The sequence below is a fragment of the Symphalangus syndactylus genome, chromosome 2 (genome assembly GCF_028878055.3).
Source record: "Symphalangus syndactylus isolate Jambi chromosome 2, NHGRI_mSymSyn1-v2.1_pri, whole genome shotgun sequence".
Lineage (NCBI taxonomy): Eukaryota > Metazoa > Chordata > Mammalia > Primates > Hylobatidae > Symphalangus > Symphalangus syndactylus.
Window position 1 is genome coordinate 6,422,797 of NC_072424.2, and position 19,406 is coordinate 6,442,202.

A 19,406-nucleotide genomic window follows, 5' to 3' on the forward strand; every position below is an offset into this window, starting at 1 on the left:
AGGGCCACCCAGCCCCGTACCTGCCGAATGCCACGGCCTGTGCAGTCAGACAACACTGGCTCGTGACGGGCAGCTCAGGGCACACGGCGGCCACGGCCAATCATCCAGCCCCTCCTAGGCCTGGCAGCCAGCACAGTGGCAGCACGACAGAAGGGGAACACACTCGGGGGAGGTTCTGGCTGCCAGGCCAAGGCAGCAGCTTCAAAGAGGCCTGGGGGGAAAGCGGCAAACTTTGTTTCAAACAGAAAAACAATTCGCTAGTCCAAATAATGCAGTTTTACCCAACTGGAAAAGAAACCCCAAAACCTCATGAGTGGCTAGATGATTGAACGGTAGCACATGGCCAGAAACGGGACCCCCACACCGAGAAGGTCCTCACGCTCAGCGGGAAAGGGCGCGTGTTACGCGCAGGGAATGGGATGCTGGGCTGCTGACTGAGGAGAAAGCAATCTATGGATCACTGCCTTTCTACCTTAAAATTCTAATGGATTAAAGGGAATTAAAGGTGAAAAAAGTCAAAGCATTAAAACCACTGGGAAAAAGCAAAAGTGAGCATTTTTCAAATCTCTGGAGAGGAGAGGCCTTTCTAGGCTTAAAAAAGATAAAAAGAATATACAAAAGGAAAAAAAACAGGAATATACAAAAGGAAAAAAGAAATGTCTCAGCAAATGAAATCCTTCCACATCTTTATTATAAATGTGTGATGCAACTGAGAGGCTAGAAACCAGTCAAAATAATCTTTGCAGTAAATACAACAAAAGGTATCCTTACTATATCAGGAGGTTGTGAAATGTAATAACAAAACCAGTAAGATCTCACTAGATAAACTAGTAACTATCAAAAGAGGTAATTTACAAACAAGGTAACAAAAGTGTTTTTAAAAACACAAGAGGCTGGGTGAGGTGGCTCACACCTGTAATCCCAGCACTTTGGGAGGCCAAGACAGGCAGATCACCTGAGGCCAGGAGTTCAAGACCAGCCTGGCCAACATAGTGAAACCCTGTCTCTACTAAAAATACCAAAATACATGTGGTGGCACATGCCTGTAGTCTCAGCTACTCAGGAGGCTGAGGCGAGAGAATCTCTTTAACCTGGGAGGTGGAGGTTGCAGTGAGCCAAGACCATGCCATTGCACTCCAGCCTGGGTGACAGAGTGAGACTCCATCTCAAAAAAAAAAAAAAAAAAAAAAAAAAAAAAAAATTAGCTGGGCATTGTAGCGGGCACCTGTAATCCCAGCTACTCTGGAGGCTGAGGCAGGAGAATCACTTGAACCCAGGAGGTGGAGGTTGCAGTGAGCTGAGATTGTGCCATTGCACTCCAGCCTGGGCAACAAGAGTGAAACTCCGTCTCAAAAAAAAAAAAAAAAGGAAACCACCTCCGCTTAAGATGTAGCAAATCACAAGAGAATGTCGCTCCCATCCTGGAAACAAATAAAGCCACCTCATCTACAGAACTGTGTCTCTCCTGGAGTCCATTGATGAGCTCCAGGCCCCCAAGGGGCTGAATTCCAAATGGTGACAAACCCTCAAATGGCCCAGGTTCCCCACGGTCGGCTGGGCACAGGAGACAGTGGGTGAGGACTCTTTGGGCCCCCTGTGGCCCAGTGTGCCTTTCAGAAGAGCTGGGACCAAGTTCCCATATAGGGGATGGCACCAGGCACTCACAGGAAAGGCTGAGAGAGGGCAGAAGACAGGAAGCGGCCCCACGTGCAGGTACCAGACACCCGTGCCCAGAACCCTCTTTTGGACAAAGCCACGGGCGGGGGGGGCGGAGCACAGCAAGCCCTCTCCCCAGGTCACCGGGAGGGGAGGAAGCAGAGGCCCCCTTCTTCCTGGATCTACCCCTTCTAGGCTAAGCGTGGAAGCAAAAACCTTTTGCTCCCAAGCAAGGAGAGGAAACCGTGTGGGCAGAAGTTGGCTGTCGCTTGGGGAAGAGCAGAAAACTCTCACACGCTGGGGTGGAGGCGGAAGGTGGAGCAGCTGCCTGAAGACAGTGTGGCCACCACAGACCCAGGGCCACCACAGACCTAGGGCCACCACAGGCCACCCTCAATCAGTCAGACCCAGGGTCACCGCAGGCCAGTCCTCATGCCGTCAGACCTGGGGCCCCACAGGCCAGCCCTCATGCCCTCGGACCTGGGGCCACCATAGGCCAGCCATCCACCTCTAGCTATAAATCCAAGAGAACGGAAACACAAGGCCGCACAAAGACACACACAGGTATGTTCATGGCAACGTGATTCACAATTGCCAAAAAGTGGAAATGACCCAAACGTCAGTCAACTCGTGAACAGATAAACAAAACATGGTCTATCCACGCGATAGGATATTATTCCAGCCATGAAAGGAATGAAATCTTGATGCATGCGACAACACGGAAAACCCCACGCTAAGTGAAAGCAGCCAGACACAAAAGGCCACAGAGTGTATGATTCCATTTATGTGAAACATCCAGAAGAGGCGAATTTACAGAGGAAGAAGGGAGATGCGTGGCTGCCAGGGACTGGGGGCAGGGAGGGGTGGGGAGTGACTGCTCAAGGGTTCAGAGTTCCTTCTGGGGGCGATGGAAATGTTCTGAATTTGTGGCGATGGTGGTGCAACTCTGTAAATGCACTAAAATCCTGTGAATGCACATTTGAGTGGACGAACTGTGTGGTATGTGAGTTATATTTTATTATAGCTGTTACCAAAAAAAAACAAAAAAGGAGAAGTAAACGTTTCCAGACAGATACAGATTGAAAGGAGCTGTGGCCCACAGACCTACACTGCAAAAACTGTTAAGGAAGTTCCTCAGGGGAGGAGATGTTGTCAGATGGAAACTGAATTTCCACAAAGAAATGAAGCAATCTCAAAACAGTAAAAAATGAGGGTATATAAAAAGACTTTTTTATTTTTATTCATTTGGAAGGATAAGAGATTATGCACAGAAAAACTAGCAACAAGGCATTGGAGGGTTTCTAACATATATAGAAGTAAAGTGTCTGAGGCAGGGCACAGTGTATTACAGGCATGAGCACTTTGGGAGGCCAAGGTGGGCAGATCACCTGAGGTCAGTAGTTCCAGACCAGCCTGGCCAACGTGACAAAACCCTGTCTCTACTAAAAATACATAAATTATCCCGGTGTGCTGTTGCATGCCTGTAATCCCAGCTACTCGGGAGGCTGAGATTGAAGGATCGCCTGAACCCGGAAGGCGGAGTTCGCAGTGAGCCAAGATCACACCACTGCACTCCAGCCTGGGTGACAGAGTGAGGCTGTCTTGAAAAAAAAAAAAAATTAAAAAAAGTGAAGTATATGAAAACAATAGCCAAAATAATTGAAAAATTTAAAGGGAGCATTATTTCTTCAAGAAGGACTGTGAAAAGCTGTAAATTTATTTGAAAACCCTAAAGCAAACACTAAAAATTCAGTTAAAAGAGAGGTATAATCCATACTGCCCAAAGCAATCTACAGATTCAATGCCCTCTGTCAAATTACCAACATCATTTTTCACAGAATTAGAAAAAACAACCTTAAAATTAATATGGAGTTCAAATGGCCAAGAGAATCCTAAGGAAAAAGAACAAAGCTGGAGGCATCATATTACCTGATTTCAAATTATACTACAAAGCTATAGTAACCAAAACAGCATGGTGCTGGTATAAAATAGACACATAGATCAATGGAACAGAATGGAGAATCTAGAAATAAAGCCACATACCTACAACCAGCTGATCTTCAACAAAGTCAACAAAAATATGCACTGGGGAAATGACACCCTTTTCAATAAATGGTACTGGGAAAAATGGATAGCCATAATTCAGAAGAATGAAACTGGACCCATACCTCTCACCATATGCAAAAATTAACTCAAGATGGATTAAAGACCTAAAAGTAAGACCGAAAACTATAAAAATCCTAGAAGAAAACCTAGGAAAAACTCTTCTGGACATTGGCCTAGGCAAAGAAAGAATTCATGACTAAGTCCACAAAAGCAGACTCAACTAAGACAAAAATGGACAAATGGGACTTAAACTAAAATGTTTCTGCACCGCAAAAGAAACAATCGACAGAGTAGACAGACAATCTAAAGAATGGGAGAAAATATCTGCAAACTATGCATGTGACAAAGGGCTAATATCCAGAATCTACGAGGAACCCCAAGAACTCAACCAGAAAAAACCCCATTAAAAAGTGGGCAAAGGATAGATATAAACACATTATTCAAAAGACAGACAAATGGCCAATAAACATATGAAAAAATGTTCAACATCAGTAATAATCAGAGAAATGCAAATCAAAACCACAATGAGATACCATCTCACACCAGTCAGAATGGCTATTATTAAAAAGTCAAAAAATGGGGCCAGGTGCCATGGCCCATGCCTGTAATCCCAGCACTTTGGGAGGCTGAGGTGGGTGGATCACTTGAGGCCAGGAGTTCGTGACCAGCCTGACCAACATAGTAAAACCCCATCTCTACTAAAAATATAAAAATTAGCTGGGCATGGTGGCACATGCCTGTAATCCTAGCTATTCAGGAGTCTGAGGCAAGAGAATCACTTGAACCCAGGAGGCAGAGGTTGCGATGAGTCGAGATCGTGCCACTGCACTCCAGCCTGAGTGGCAGAGCCAGACTCCATCTCAAAAAAACAAAACAAAAAAAAGTCAAAAAAATAGCAGATGTTGGTGAGGATGCAGACAAAAGGGAACTCTTGTACGCTTCTGGTGGGAATGTAAATTAGTACAACCTCTGTGGAAAACCGTATGGAGATTTCTCAAAGAACTAAAAATAGAACTGCCATTTGATCCAGCAATATCTACCCAATGGGAAAGAAATCATTATATAAGAAAGATATCAGCACCCATGTTTCTTGCAGCACTATTCACAATAGTAAAGATAGGCCAGGTGTGGTGGCTCACGCTTGTAATCCTAGCACATTGGAAGGCCAAGGCAAGTGGATTGCTTGAGCCCAGGAGTTTGAGACCAGCCTGGGCAATGTGGTAAAACCCAGTCTCTACAAAAAAATAGCCAGTTGTGGTGGTGCGCACCTATAGTCCAAGCTACTTAGAAGGCTGAGGTAGGGGAATCGCTTGAGCCCAGGAGGTCAAGGCTGAAGTGAGCTGAGATCGTATCACTGCACTCCTGCCTGGGCAACAGGGCAAGATCCTGTCTCAAAAAAAAAAAATAGTAAAGATAGGCCAGGCGCAGTGGCTCACGCCTGTAATCCCAGCACTTTGGGAGGCTGAGGCAGGCAGATCACAAGGTCAGGAGATCGAGACCATCCTGGCTAACACGGTGAAACGTCGTCTCTACTAAAAATACAAAAAAAAACTGGGCACGGTGGCAGGCAACTGTAGTCCCAGCTACTCGGGAGGCTGAGGCAGGAGAATGGCATGAACCCGGGAGACAGAGCTTGCAGTGAGCCGAGATAGCGCCACTGCAGTCCGGCCTGGGCAAAAGAGCAAGACTCTGTCTCAAAAATAAATAAATAAATAAATAAAATAAAATAAAATAAAAGCGTCCATCAGTGGAGGATTGGATAAAAATTTGTGCCCTACATACACACACACACACACACACACACCATGGAATACTACTCAACCACAAAAAAGAATGAAATCATGTCTTTTGCAGAAACATGAATAGAACTAGAGGCTATTATCCTGAATGAAATAACTCGGAAACAGAAAGTCAAATAAATACACATTCTCACAAGTGGGAGCTAAATGATGGGAACACACGGACACACAGAGTGGGACAGATACTGGAGACTATGAAAGGTGGAAGGGTGGGAGGGGTGAGGGTTGAAAATTAGCTATTGGATACAGTGTTCACTATTCAGGTACTGGGGACACTGAATGCCCAGCTGTCACCACTGTACAATATACATATGAAAGAAATCTACATGTGTACCCTAAAGAAATAAAAATAAAAATTCTAAAAAGAGAGGTATAATGAATAGAGGCCAACAATGGGGATAAAATAGAATCATAAAAAATACTTAATCCAAAGAAGGCAAGAAAAGAAGAGATAATACCGATAGAAAATAAATAGCAGAAAGCTAGATCTAAATCCAACTGCGTCACTAAATATTAAATGTAAATGGGCTAAACAACATAGGTGAAAGGCAGATATATTCAGATTAAAGTTTTATTTATTTATTTATTTATTTGTTTGTTTGAGACAGGCTGTTGATCTGTCAACCCAGGCTGGAGTGCTGTGGTGTGATCATGGCTCACTACAGCTTTGAACTCCTGGGATCACGTGATCCTCCAGCCTCAGCCTCCCAAGTAGCTGGGACTATACCACACTACAGCTAATTTTTAAATTTTTTGTAGAGACAGGGTTTCACTATGTTACCCAGGCTGGTCTCAAATTCCTGAGCTCAAGTGATCCTCCCACCGCAGCCTCCCAAAGTGCTGGAATTACAGGCATGAGCCACAGCACCCAGCCTAAACTTTTTAAAAAGGCGAGAATCTACTTTATGCTTTCTGCAAGAAACCCACTTTAGGCCGGGTGCGGTGGCTCATGCCTGTAATTGCAGCACTTTGGGAGGCTGAGGCAGGCGGAACCCTGTTTCAACTAAAAATAAAAAAATTAGCCGGGCATGGTGGTGCATGCCTATAATCCCAGCTACTCGAGAGGCTGAGGCAGGAGAATCACTTGAAACTGGGAGGCGGAGGTTGCAGTGAGCCGAGATTATGCCATTGCACTCCAGCCTGGACGACAGGAGTAAAACTCCATCTCAAGAAAAGGAAGGAAGGAAGGGAGACAGAGAGAGAGAAGGAAGGAAGGAAGGAAGGGAAAGAGAGAGAGAGAAAGAAAAAGACAAAGACAGACAGACAGAAAGAAAGAAAGACAGAAAGAAAGACAGAAAGAAAGAAAGAAGAAACCCACTCTAAATATAAAGGCATAGACAGGTTAAAATTAACAGATGCAAAAACTTATACAGGGATAGCAAGGGCTATACATAATGATACAGGAGTCAATACATTGAGAAGACATGCCAATCCTAAATCTATATGTCCCCAAAATACATAAAACAAAAATAATAGAAACAGAAGTAGAAACAGGGATATTCACAATCGTATTGGAGACTTCAACACTCATCTCTCTAAGAGATGAAAGCAGTGCAGAGAAAATTGGTAAGGATATTCACTTCCTAGGATTGAAAAAGAAGCAAGAGAAAATGTGTAAGGACATAGAAGATTTCAACACCACCATCAACCAAGTCGATCTAATTAACATTCATAGGATATACCACCCAACAATAGCAGAATATGTAGTATTTTGATGTGCACATAAAACATTCATCAAAATAGACTATTTGCTGGGTAATAAATCTCAACAAAGTTAAAATAACTGAAATTATCCAAAGTGTGTTTCTCTGGCCAAAAAGAAATTGAATGAGAAATATGTACTAGAAAGACATCAAGAAAAAATGAAACATCTGGATTAAAACACACACACACACACTTTTAAATGACCCATAGGTGAAAGAAATCATAACAAAGTTATAAAAATATTTTGAACTGAATGAAAATACAAGCACAACATATCAGAAGTTGCAGGACACAGCTAAAGTGGTATAAAGAGAAAAAGGTATGGCAATAAAGGCTTATATTGGAACATAGGAAAGGTCTCCAGTCATAATCTAATCCCGGTTTATGCTTTCATCTTAAGAACATAGAAAAAAGAAAAGTAAATGCAAAGTAAGCAAAATGGAAATACTAGAGATCCTTATGCACGGATGGGAGCTGCGAGCCCAGCGCTCGTGTCTGAGCGTGGCTGTCAGCTGGAGAACAAACCATCTCCTCTCTTCCTGAGTTTGCTCCAGCCAGCGCAGCTGCCCAAAAGTATGACATGTGCCACCATGCCCAGATTACAGGGCCTTTGGGGGCTCCTTTAAAAGCCATGAAGACTAAGCTCGTCTTAAAGTACATAAGCATCTGTGAAAACTGAAAAGGGAGGTACCAAGGTCTGTTTCGGAAGCTGGACTCCCCTCCCCTTTGGACTTCAGGAATGAGTAGACAAACACATCTACATAAAAGGAAGAGGGTTAAAAGGCCTTCTGCGAGCTCCACTGCTTCACACAGCAAAGATCATGCATGGGGATTAATGATCTGAAGACATCAAAAAGCAGCAGAGTGTAAGAAGTGCTGTTAAAGGGAGGACAGGTCAGGCGCGGTGGTTCACGCCTGTAATCCCTGCACTTTGGGAGGCTGAGGTGGGCGGATCACCTGAGACCAGGAGTTCAAGACCAGCCTGACCAACATGGCGAAATCCCATCTCTACTAAAAATACAAAATTTAGCCAGGTGTGGTGGTGGACACCTGTAATTTCAGCTACTCGGGAGGCTGAGGCAGGAGAATTGCTTGAACCGAGGAGGCAGAGGTTGCAGTAAGCCAAGGTCGCGCCACTGCACTCCAGCCTGGGCAACAAGAGCGAAACTCTGTCTCAAAAAATAAAAATGCAACTAAAAAAAAAAAAGGGAAGACAGCGCTGTTTAGACAGAGGTGGATCAGGTGGAGACACTCACTGGGAGTTGGTGCCTGAAGTCCCCGCAGGGCGGTACACCAGCAGCCACACCTCTCACCGCTCCTGATGCTACCGGCCACCTGCCAGCCCAGTGTCACTCTCCAAGGTACAGAGTAGGCTGCAGAACTCCCTGTGTGGGTCACACTCTACTGGGGACCGAGCCCCACCTGTGCTCCTGTTGTGCCCTATGTCATCAGTGCCCACACACAGGGCGCTGGTGCCAGTGAACATTGGTGGAACGGATAAGCAGCAAGGGTGGACTCAGGAAACCCCCACCTTTCCAACCCAACATCACCACCACACTTTCACACTTTGCCTTTTTTTGCTAAATATCACTGGAAGGTCCTTCTGTCCATGGTGTCCTCTTCTTCCCACTCTCAGACCAGAGCCGTGGTGCAGGCTATCAGGTGCTATGAACCTGCCAATTGTGCTCTTTAATAAAACTCTGAAATGGACATGGCCGCTGGCCACAACAGCAGGCTGACCACAGAGACCTGCACGCAGAGGGGGATGCCAGACCTACACGTGAGGCCGCTTCAAACAGCAGAGCTTCAGCCCGAGTCCTAACTCCTCCCCATCGGACCTCATCACCAACACACCCAAGAGCCTCCTGAGAAGGTTGTCTGGGGGTCCCTGGTGAAGATGGGATGGATTCTAGTCCCCTTCCTTTTCAGACCCACCCCACCATCATCAAGATAGTACTGGATCTCAGCTTAACACGAAACAGGTCAGTGTGGACCTGGGAAAACGTGTCCTCGAGGGTGTAACACAGACCCAGCATCCCTTCAGAAGAAAAACCGAGGCCTCCAGACCCCTCCCCTGGCCTCCCACCCCTGGCTGGGTGCTCAGAGTCCTCCTCAGGCAGGAAGACCTGGGGTCCTTCAAAGTCAAAGTAGTCCTGGGTCAACCACCCACCAGGCAGGTGGATGTCTGGGAAGAGCAGCAGCTGGGGCAAGCTTTAATAAGCTCCCTGCCCAGGAAGAATGGCACCTGGGTAGGATTCCTCCTTACCCAATTAAACACACTGGACCAGTCCAGCTAAAGGCGCTCACCTCAAACTCAGCCGCAGGACGAGCACTAAGGCCAGTAAGGTCTGCAAAGCCTCCTGATCCAGTCACATCCTTCATCCTCAGCTGGGGGGAGTCACTTTCCCTAGGTTTGAATTCCGGCTTCACTTTGAGGCCCGGTTTTTCCGGAGACCAATTCTCTGTGCCAAGAAGAGGGTTTCCCATGATGCCCCTGCCAGCTGTGCTTGCTTGGAAACTGGCAACCACAGGACATACCTGATGTCATGTCCTGGGGTCATAAACCCAAGGCAATCAAGAACTCGGCTCCTGAGAGCCTTCCAGAGGGACCCCAAAGGAAAGCAAGCATGGCCCTTGCCTCAGCACAGGTTTGATAAATATGTCTGCAAAGAAAGCAGGCCCAGGCAGCTCCTGGGGCTAAGGTGCAGGACAGGAAACACCTCCGGTCTCCAGCTCCCAAAGCACGTCTACCTCACATCGCTCAAAGCTCAGCTTGGGGTGCCAGACCAATGGGGCCATGTTGAGATAAGAAACACCTGCCCAAGAGGTCCATGGATAAGAAACACTTGCCCAAGAGATTCATAGAAGAAGCCTAGGAGGCCAACATAGGCTCTTTCAAAAAGAGTCATCTCAGTGGCTAGTGTCCTGAACTTATTCAATCCCCATATTAAAGAGGGCCGTTTCAGGGTCCAAATGGAAAATTAACACCACCATCCAGCCCACATCCTAGCTTGCCTGTCTGGAAACTGAGGAGTCAAGGAAAAATAAAAAGATATGGCATTGGTCCTGAATGGAATTCAGTTCACAGAAGCCCACAGTCCACGCGGAAGCCCACAGTCCACGCGGAAGCCCACAGTCCATGCGGAAGCCCACAGTCCAGTCCACATGGAAGCCCACAGTCCACACGGAAGCCCATAGTCCAGTCCACGCGGAAGCCCACAGTCCAGTCCACATGGAAGCCCACAGTCCACACGGAAGCCCACAGTCCAGTCCACACGGAAGCCCACAGTCCATGCGGAAGCCCACAGTCCAGTCCACATGGAAGCCCACAGTCCAGTCCACACGGAAACCCACAGTCCACACGGAAGCCCACAGTCCATGCGGAAGCCCACAGTCCAGTCCACATGGAAGCCCACAGTCCACACGGAAGCCCACAGTCCAGTCCACGCGGAAGCCCACGGTCCACATGGAAACCCACAGTCCAGTCCACATGGAAACCCACAGTCCACACAGAAGCTCACAGTCCACATGTAAACCCACAGTCCACACGGAAACCCACAGTCCACATGTAAACCCACAGTCCACACGGAAACCCACAGTCCACGCGGAAGCCCACAGTCCACGCGGAAACCTACAGTCAAGATCAACCTTCCAAGAACGTGTATAGGACACTTACTTCTCTTAGAGGAGCTCGATCCAAAATATGGGGGCTGAGGCACAGCTCGGACTGACAGCTCCCTCGCTGTGGGACCACCACCTGGTCGTTTGGATATTGTCAGTTAGGACCTAAGTAGTAAGGACTTCTGAGGGCTGTCGGGAGAGAAACAGGAGCTCCGTGCATGTTCTCTGCCACAGCGTGCCCTTAGGTTTAACAGGGGTGCCCCCAACTCACAGGAGAGGCAGGGAAACCTCGGGAATAGCAGGAATGCCAATGCCCTCCCCCCACCCTCAGCCTTGGAGAAGGAATGTGAATGTGCCATGTGTCTTGTATTCTCTAAGCACACATTGATCATATTGATCTATTCTGTGGGACTCTTAGGGAACCTCATCCAAACGCCGGCCTTTTGCTGGTAATGCTGTGAAGGTAAACTGAGGGTCCTTCCTCGGCCCGGCTCACTTTCCTCTTCTGCTGCTCTTCTCGGGAACCGAGGTGGTGTTTTGCCACAGACCTGCTCAAGGGCCTGATCCACTGAGAGGACTCTCAAGTCTACAACTCCAGGCTTGATTTGGAATGAGAAAACCGTTTTGTGACTGGTTCTCCCACACTGTGAACAACAAAATCAACGGCAGCAGCAAGTATTTACATCCCTACGGTGCCTGCATGGTTTCCCGGCCAGTCTCATTGACATCTCAGTAAACATCAGTACAACAACGTATTGCCAAGTTACCTGTGATACCCTTTCCACCACAGCCCTGCCAGCCCCAATCAGCGGTGGATTTTCTCTGAACAACCGTGGAAACTGAGGCCTGGTGCAATAACCTCAAAGAGTGAATTAGTAAGTTAATAAGCTGTTGTTTCCCAAAAACCTGGAGCTCCTTGCATGAGAAGTTATGTCAATGAGCAATGTGTGATTCTTGATTAAGTTTTAAAGAGAAGACACCATCCAATCAATGTGCAGGTAGGTGGTGAGGCCTCAAGCCATAAAGATGACCTATTCTTTAAAGGAAAACAAGCAGCAAAAAAGTCCAGCCAGTTACCCCACGCAGCCAGGAAGCACCCGGCCGCTGCAGGCCTCCCAGGCTGTGCAGACAGCTCTCTGGTGCTGTGTCCGTGGGATTCTCACCACAGCCGGCAACACACGGACTCAGCCTGGCCTCCCCACCCCACCCACCCCACCCCACCCCGGCTGCCGTGTGAACAAGCATCCGCTTTACATATGGGATGAAACACACACCCATGCTTTAAAGGAGAAACCTACTACTCGGAACGCAGGCCCAAGCCTCCTCCAAATATGTGCATGAGCATGAATGTGAAAACGGACAAATGAAGCATCTTCCTCTATGATCGTCCCTGCACCCCTCAGAGGACAGACCCCAAACTGTCAACTTCCCAGCCACATACGTGTGCACACTAAATATAGAAGAGCACCAGGTGGAAAGAGCCTGTGCAGAGACAGCCGAACCGAAACCAACAAAGCCTCCGCAGCATTCAGAAAACAAACACTCACATTCCAAAGCTCGCTGCCTGCTCCTCTCTCCCATCGCTCTGCTCGACTGTGAGAATCTTTCCCGGCTCGTCAGAGACTCAGTCCGGCTTTTGCGCAAATCAGCTCCGAGCTTCTATGACTCAGCAAAGAGCCCGGCTTTTATTTTTCAGATGGAATTTACCACGCTGTGACTACATCCAGGGGGAGGAACCATTTCCCCGAGCTGTTTCCAAGCAGATCTCTTGAGCCAGGATCACCCAAGCTCTCCCTGTGCACATTAAGGCCGAGCCCAGACGCATCCTCGGAGCCCCCAGCCCAGCTCCCTGCAGGGCGCGAACAGACGCTTCTCGGTGGGGAAGGGGCCCGCAGCTCTGCACGGCTGGGCCGGCCGAAGGCACAGGCACGCAGGTGAGATCCTGGCGGCAGCTTGGCTCTATTCAGATGCAGAGGCGGCCTGGGCTCCGGGTTGGCAGCAGTCTCACGTGAAAACCAGGAGTGGCAGAGACCACGGCTGGGCCATCCCTGCCGGCGCTGCTCCCTCGGCTTCCTGGCTGCTCCAGGACCGTATTCTGGCAGCTTTCCCTCCTGCTTGGAGAACCCCCTTCAGGATTGCAGAGCGAGCGGGTCAATAATGGGAACGAACTTCCACTCTGAGGGTATCTATTTTAAATGTCAGGTGATAGAAGGGATTTGCACCCAACTCAACTGTGAGGAATGAAAATGCAGACGGGAACCAGACACACACGAGACCAGCAGCATTCCTGTGTGAAGGACAAGCACGTGAGCTCACCTGGCCCGTCAATCCCAGATGCAGTCCATAATCACCCTCCGGAACAGCCGTGTAACTTAGCCACTCTATAGAAAACGCAGGGTCTGACAGGGTTTCCAAGCAGGAGGGCACTTAGAGTCCACCTGGGTCCGATTCCATCAAAGGAGCCTTGAGGGCTGCCGTTGCGGGTGATTTGAAGCTCCTGCCCTGCCCTGTCTCCAGCCACCAGGGCCTGCGCTGAGGCTGCATTGGAGCCTGGACCCCAGAGCAGGCCTGCAGGCCCAGGTTCTGGGGGTCAACCTGGGAGGACCCTACACCCCCTCTGCTCTCAGCCCGCTCTGCCTCAGTTCCCTCACCTGCACCCTGCCTGCCCCCCACAACCTGCCTTTTCTAGTCAAGGCCAAATGTCACTTCACCCCAAAACTGAGACCAGCAAGCACCACCCCGAGAGGAGCCCACAGAGTGAATGCCGATGATAACGTCAGAGGATGGCACGGGCAGGCCAGGACTTCGGGTTACTTCTGCTGTCTGTCTAGATCTGGCCACCCTCGTAAGTTAGAGCAAGCAAAAAACTGTCCTGATTAAAACCATGGCCACACGTCTGGCCAAACGTCCAGGGTGATGCGACAACCCTCCAAGGGTCACACGTCCTGACTCGTGTGATGGAGCCGCCCGCTGTCCCTGGTTACCAACCATCGCTGCCTCGATGTCACAGGGGAGGAGGCTGGAGCACCAAGAGGCCATGCGGCTGCCCCACAATCACATCCCTGTCAGGTCCCAGAGCTGGATTCAGACCCGGGACGGTGGGTCAGAGATCCAGACCCCTCCCGTGTTGCCCCGAAGCAAAGAGGGTTCCCACACTGGCAGCTCGGGGTCCACGCCCATCCCCGAGGGTGGCTCCTCCTCAGTCGGAGGCAGGCCACAGGGACAACCTTCCTGACGTGGGCAGTGCCCCCTCAGCCCAGCTGTCCTCCTGCTGGAATGGATCCTGGGGAAACAACACAAGGATGGTGTGTGCACAGATTTGACTTTAGTCCAGATACTTTATAGCACCTACCAAGTGCCAGGCACTGTTGTAAGACTTTAAATATAACTCACATAGGGATGATTATGGCAGTGTTGTCCATAATATAACAGTGAATAATTGGAAACATCCTAGACGTCCAACAACAGAGGAGTGATTTAACAAGCGATGGGAAACGCACATACATCCAAACACAATAGGGCCATTTAAAAATGTCCCCAGTCCAAGCTTAACAGAAAGACATAAACAACCTTTTTTTTTTAAAGCCAGCTATAAAAAATCGTGCATAGTATGCTCACATTATTTCTGTTTTTAAAAATGTGTGCCTGTGTGTGTTGCACTCAAGAAAAATAAAGCCTGAAAGCATAGATACCAAGCTCCAAAGTGGCCGTAGCTCTAGGTGACAGGATCTCAGGTGACTTGATATTTTCTTTTGTATCTTTCTGAATTGTATTTTTTTTTGTAGAATTGGAAACAATATTTTTAGAATCAGAAAAGAAATTTTCATTTTCAAATGGATACACATGCATGTATGTGCTTTTGAGTCCTGCAGTAAACATGCCCCTTGCAGACAGTCAGTTCCCTCCCGGAGCCCAGAGGGAAGACACTGTCCCTTCCGAATCCCATGTTGGCCGAGGCGGGGAGCGGGCGGGTGCTGGGGCCGGTCTGACGCCGGCGTTCAATCTTAGGGAGCAGCCTGCTCTTTAAATAGCATCCATTTTTCTAGTTGTAAAAGTGAAATGTGCTCATTGTAGAGAATTTGGAAAATACAGGAATAGATGAATAAGAAAACCATCCTTGCTAGTCCTCAAGAAGCTGAGCTTTGAGCAGGGGCCTCCCAGCCACATTGCCAGCTCCACCCTAATTCTTCCAGATCCCAGAAACCAAGCCTCAGCACCCGGGACAGAGCCAGCTCCCCCAGGACGTGTTCCAAGGAAAGGAGGCTTTAACAGCAGGCCTCACTTGTGTCACAAGGTCTGAGAAAACTGCGACCTCCAGAGGGTCTCTATGTCTCATGTGGCTGCCTTGCCAGGCACCACGAGGCCCAGGTCCGATCGCACAGCCCGTCTCTGGCTTCCCTTTCCCACCCACGGGCAGTTGTCACCTGTCCTTTCTGGGGGAGCTTGGCCACTCCCACGATCACACCCAAATCCAGGGCTCTGCTGCTCCATTGCTGATTCCCAGACCCACCTGTCCTCCTGCTGGCCCAGTGTCTCCATACGATTCCTCGGGGGCCTCTCAGACCCGGCAGGTCCAAAAATAACCTGCCCTGCCCCAAACTTCACTCTTCCTTCTATTATATTGCAGGTCCTGACACAGCCATTCACCAGTTATTATCCAAGCAGAAACATGGCTGCCTTCCCTTTCTCCTCCCCTCCCAGACAGGCCTGCGCCTTCCAGGCCCTGCACACAGCTGTTGGACCCAGCTCCTGTCATGCAAAGCCACCTCCTCCTCCACCTCCTCCACCACCACGAATCCTGCCAGGACTGCCCCCAGGGGCCCCATCCTCGGTCGGTCCCTCTGTCTCATGACTGAGACCTGTTTTTTTATTCCCATGCATGGCTTTGTATTTTTACTACGCGACTATGAATTCATCATTGCTTTTTGTGTTTTGGAGAAACAGCATAATTGGCATCATACCCTACATATCCTTTTGCAATTTTCTTTTTTCACTCATCATGTCCTTGAGGGCTATCCGCACTGGCCTGTGTAGATCTTCGTCCATCTTCACTGTATCCCCGCGTATGAAATAGCCATGCACTGTGTTGGTTTCCCACCTCCTCCTGGCTGACGGGGAGTTAGACGGGGTCTGTTTTCGCATCTTTGTAAATGGTGCTGCCACGAGCACCCGTCTGCATCTCAGGCCCATCTGCTCAGGAGCTTTCAGAGCAGGCGCTTGAATGGGAGGGTGGCGGGGCTGAGGGACAGCCATCTTCGACTGTTTCAGCACTGCAAGCTGCTACCCAAAGCAGCGACCAGGATGAGCGCCCATCTCCTGACACCTCCCAAGCCTGATGGGCAGTCTGAGGGGTGGAGAGGATTTCTCCCTGTTGAATTTAATGTGCATTTCCTGAGTACTAATGATCAGCCACTCACTGGCTGCCCAGGTTTCTTCATCTGGGCTCGCCTGGCCCCTCTTCCACTGTGTCTTTGTGGTGTGATCATCCATGGCTCCCAGGCTTCTTCATCTGGGCTCACCCAGTCCCCCTTTCCCTCTGTGGCTCATCACCCATGGCTTTGAAGGAAGCTGTTCTACGATCTGGATAGGAGTCCTGTGTTGGCGAAGCCTCGGCTAGTCTTTGCCTACGATCTGGATTGGAGTCCAGTGTTGGTGAAGCCTTGGCTAGTCTGTGCCTACAATCTGGATAGGAGTCCTGTGTTGGCAAAGCCTCGGCTAGTCTTTGCCTACGATCTGGATTGGAGTCCAGTGTTGGTGAAGCCTTGGCTAGTCTGTGCCTACAATCTGGATAGGAGTCCTGTGTTGGCGAAGCCTCGGCTAGTCTTTGCCTACGATCTGGATTGGAGTCCAGTGTTGGTGAAGCCTTGGCTAGTCTGTGCCTACAATCTGGATAGGAGTCCTGTGTTGGCAAAGCCTCGGCTAGTCTTTGCCTACGATCTGGATTGGAGTCCAGTGTTGGTGAAGCCTTGGCTAGTCTGTGCCTACAATCTGGATAGGAGTCCTGTGTTGGCGAAGCCTCAGCTAGTCTTTGCCTACGATCTGGATTGGAGTCCAGTGTTGGTGAAGCCTTGGCTAGTCTGTGCCTACGATCTGGATAGGAGTCCTGTGTTGGCGAAGCCTCGGCTAGTCTTTGCAATTTTTATGTTGCCTTCTATTCTCCAGAAACTTTCAATTGAACCATTTTACCCACATTTTCCTGTTTTACATTTTTGTTTAAGAAATGTGTGTCTCATACGTGAAAACATCTCCCCAGGTTTCCTCCTAAAGGTGTTTTAGCTTTTCACCCTTGGGTCTTCTCCGTGTGGAAAGCCAAGCATGCACCCTTCCTCGTCGAGAGCCCGGTGCTACCGCTGACCTGACAATGCCAGCTTAGGTGGCAATTCTGCTCCATTTTTGGGGACCCCAAGTTCTCTACTGTGATGGTCTCTGTCAAGCTCTGCCCCAACGTGCCTCTAGTGATATAATCTTCAAATTTGGCCTTTCTATGTCAACTTGCCAAGCTCAATAAAAACTGGTTTCAATTTTGATTGGAATTATAATGAATTTATAGATTAACCGGGAGAGAAATGACATCTCTTTGACATTGAATCTTGCCTGTGAAGGTAGGATAGTTCTCCATTTATTTAGGACTTCTTTTATGTCTTCAACGAAGTTATATAGCTTTTCCTCAAAAGGTTTTGCACAACTTGTGGTACATTTACTCCTTGGTGCCTAACATGTGTGCGCCATCACAGCAGGTGTTTGTGTGTGCTATCGATCCTTTCCTCACCATAACTAGCAAGAAGGTGGCGCTCAGGAGTGTTACTCACTTCATATTTACCTTATACTAGCAGCTTGCCGAAATCTATGAGTCCTAAGAGTTTGTTTCTATATTCTCTTGTATTGTTTTTTCTTGAGATGGAGTCTCACTCTGTTGCCCAGGCTGGAGTGCAGTGGTGCGATCTTGGCCTGCTGCAGCCTCCCCCCACCCCTCCTGGTTCAAGCGATTCTCCTGCCTCAGCCTCCCAAGTAGCTGGGATTACAGGCACCCACCACCATGCTCAGCTGATTTTTGTGTTTTTAGTGGAGACGGAGTTTCACCATGTTGGCCGAGCTGGTCTCAAACTCCTGACCTCAAGTGATCCATCTGCCTCAGCCTCCCAAAGTGCTGGGATTACAGGCATGAGCCACTGCGCCTGGCCATTCTCTTGTATTTTCTATGTAGAAAATCATTCGTGAATGATATTTTTGTTTCTTTCCAATCTTTATACTTTTACATTATTTTCCTACCTTTTTGTGCTAGGTACGGTTTCCATGACACGAAACATCATTAGTCATTCAGGAGAGGCAAATTCATTCGTGCGAGATAGCGTGCACCCCTCTCTCATTCCTGTCTTGCAGAAACACGCACCAGGGTCATTGCAGGATTTTGGTAGGTTCCCTTCCTCAGGTTAAAGACTTCGTCTGTATTCCAAATTCGCTAAGTGTCCATTTTTTTAAATTGTGAATGGGTGCTGCAAGTCATCAAGCGCTTTCTCTGCATCTGCTAGAATAGCCGTATTGTTCTCTCCCTGTCTCTTCAGAGCCTGCCTGTGCCTGCCCCTGTGACTGCCCAGCCCCCCACTCCCAGAACCTGCCCGGCCCCCATCTCATCATCACCTCCCGGCCGGGGGATTTGCAGTCACAGGATCGTGTTATTTCCAGCCTCAAACTTGGGGGAGGCAATGACCTGGCTCTTCAAAGTCCCCCTGAAACCTTCCCCTACCCAGAGTTAGTGGAAACAGGTTTCTGCCCTCTCTTGGTGCTGAGGTGGCTTTATTTCATCCAGCGTCGCAGGGCGCAGTGCATCAAGGGTCCAAGCTCTATGCCAGGGTGTTCGCAGCAGCCGCCTTCAGCAACATTTTGTCTCCTCTTCCTGTTCCCAACAGGGCGTGAAGATACAGCCCTTGGCTCCCGGGGACAGCATGGCCTGCCCACCCCAGCAGCTGTGGCTGTGGCTTCAGGGCTCTCGGCTCCACTCTCCCCTGTCCTTTCCAGCAACCCAGATTGAACGCTCCTCATCCTCCCTCCCTCTCCCTCCTCCCTCTTCTCTCTCAGCTCGTCTGGTTCTCCAAAGTAAAGTCAGCTTTTATCTAGGAATTTGAACACCTGTGAATTGGCAAGGCCAGTGACCAGGGACAGGTAGGGTGGAGCTGGGATGCCCTGGCACCTGCCCCTTCCCTGGGGACAATTTCTTGCCTGCCTCATTCCTGCAGGTGGGTGGGGCCCTCACCACAAGCACCCCTCTAAGTGGCTGCTGCGATCCTCCGAGGCCGCTCTGGCATATCTCTGAAGACTGCTGGAGGCTGCATGCCCTGAGGGGTCGGCCTCGGCACCCCCAGACATCAGGACGGTGGAGGCCCAAGAGCCCCAGAAAGGGACAGAGCCTCAGGGCTGAGCCCGGCCTCCTCCTGCACAGGGCGGCTGGGTCATCCTCGCTGTGGTCACCACGCCAGGCGAATAAGTCAATCTCTTGCACCTTCATCTCCAATAAAATGGAAA

At 49.1% G+C, this 19,406-nt stretch overlaps 1 protein-coding gene across 12 annotated transcripts in view; it reads right to left on the reverse strand.

Annotated features, from left to right (window-relative positions):
• Positions 1–19,406, reverse strand: part of JAKMIP3 (Janus kinase and microtubule interacting protein 3) — a 166,600-nt gene that overhangs the window by 105,559 nt on the left and 41,635 nt on the right. For 4 of the 12 annotated variants that reach the window (XM_055245199.2, XM_063616502.1, XM_055245217.2 and 1 more), the window contains exon 1: positions 12,434–13,038. The exons of 1 other annotated variant lie outside the window; for it this stretch is intronic. The gene's annotated coding sequence lies outside the window, so the exon portion shown is untranslated. Of the gene's footprint in view, positions 1–12,433; positions 13,040–19,406 lie in introns of those variants that run through there. 7 more of the 12 variants (XM_063616498.1, XM_063616499.1, XM_063616501.1 and 4 more) reach the window with 2 other exon arrangements.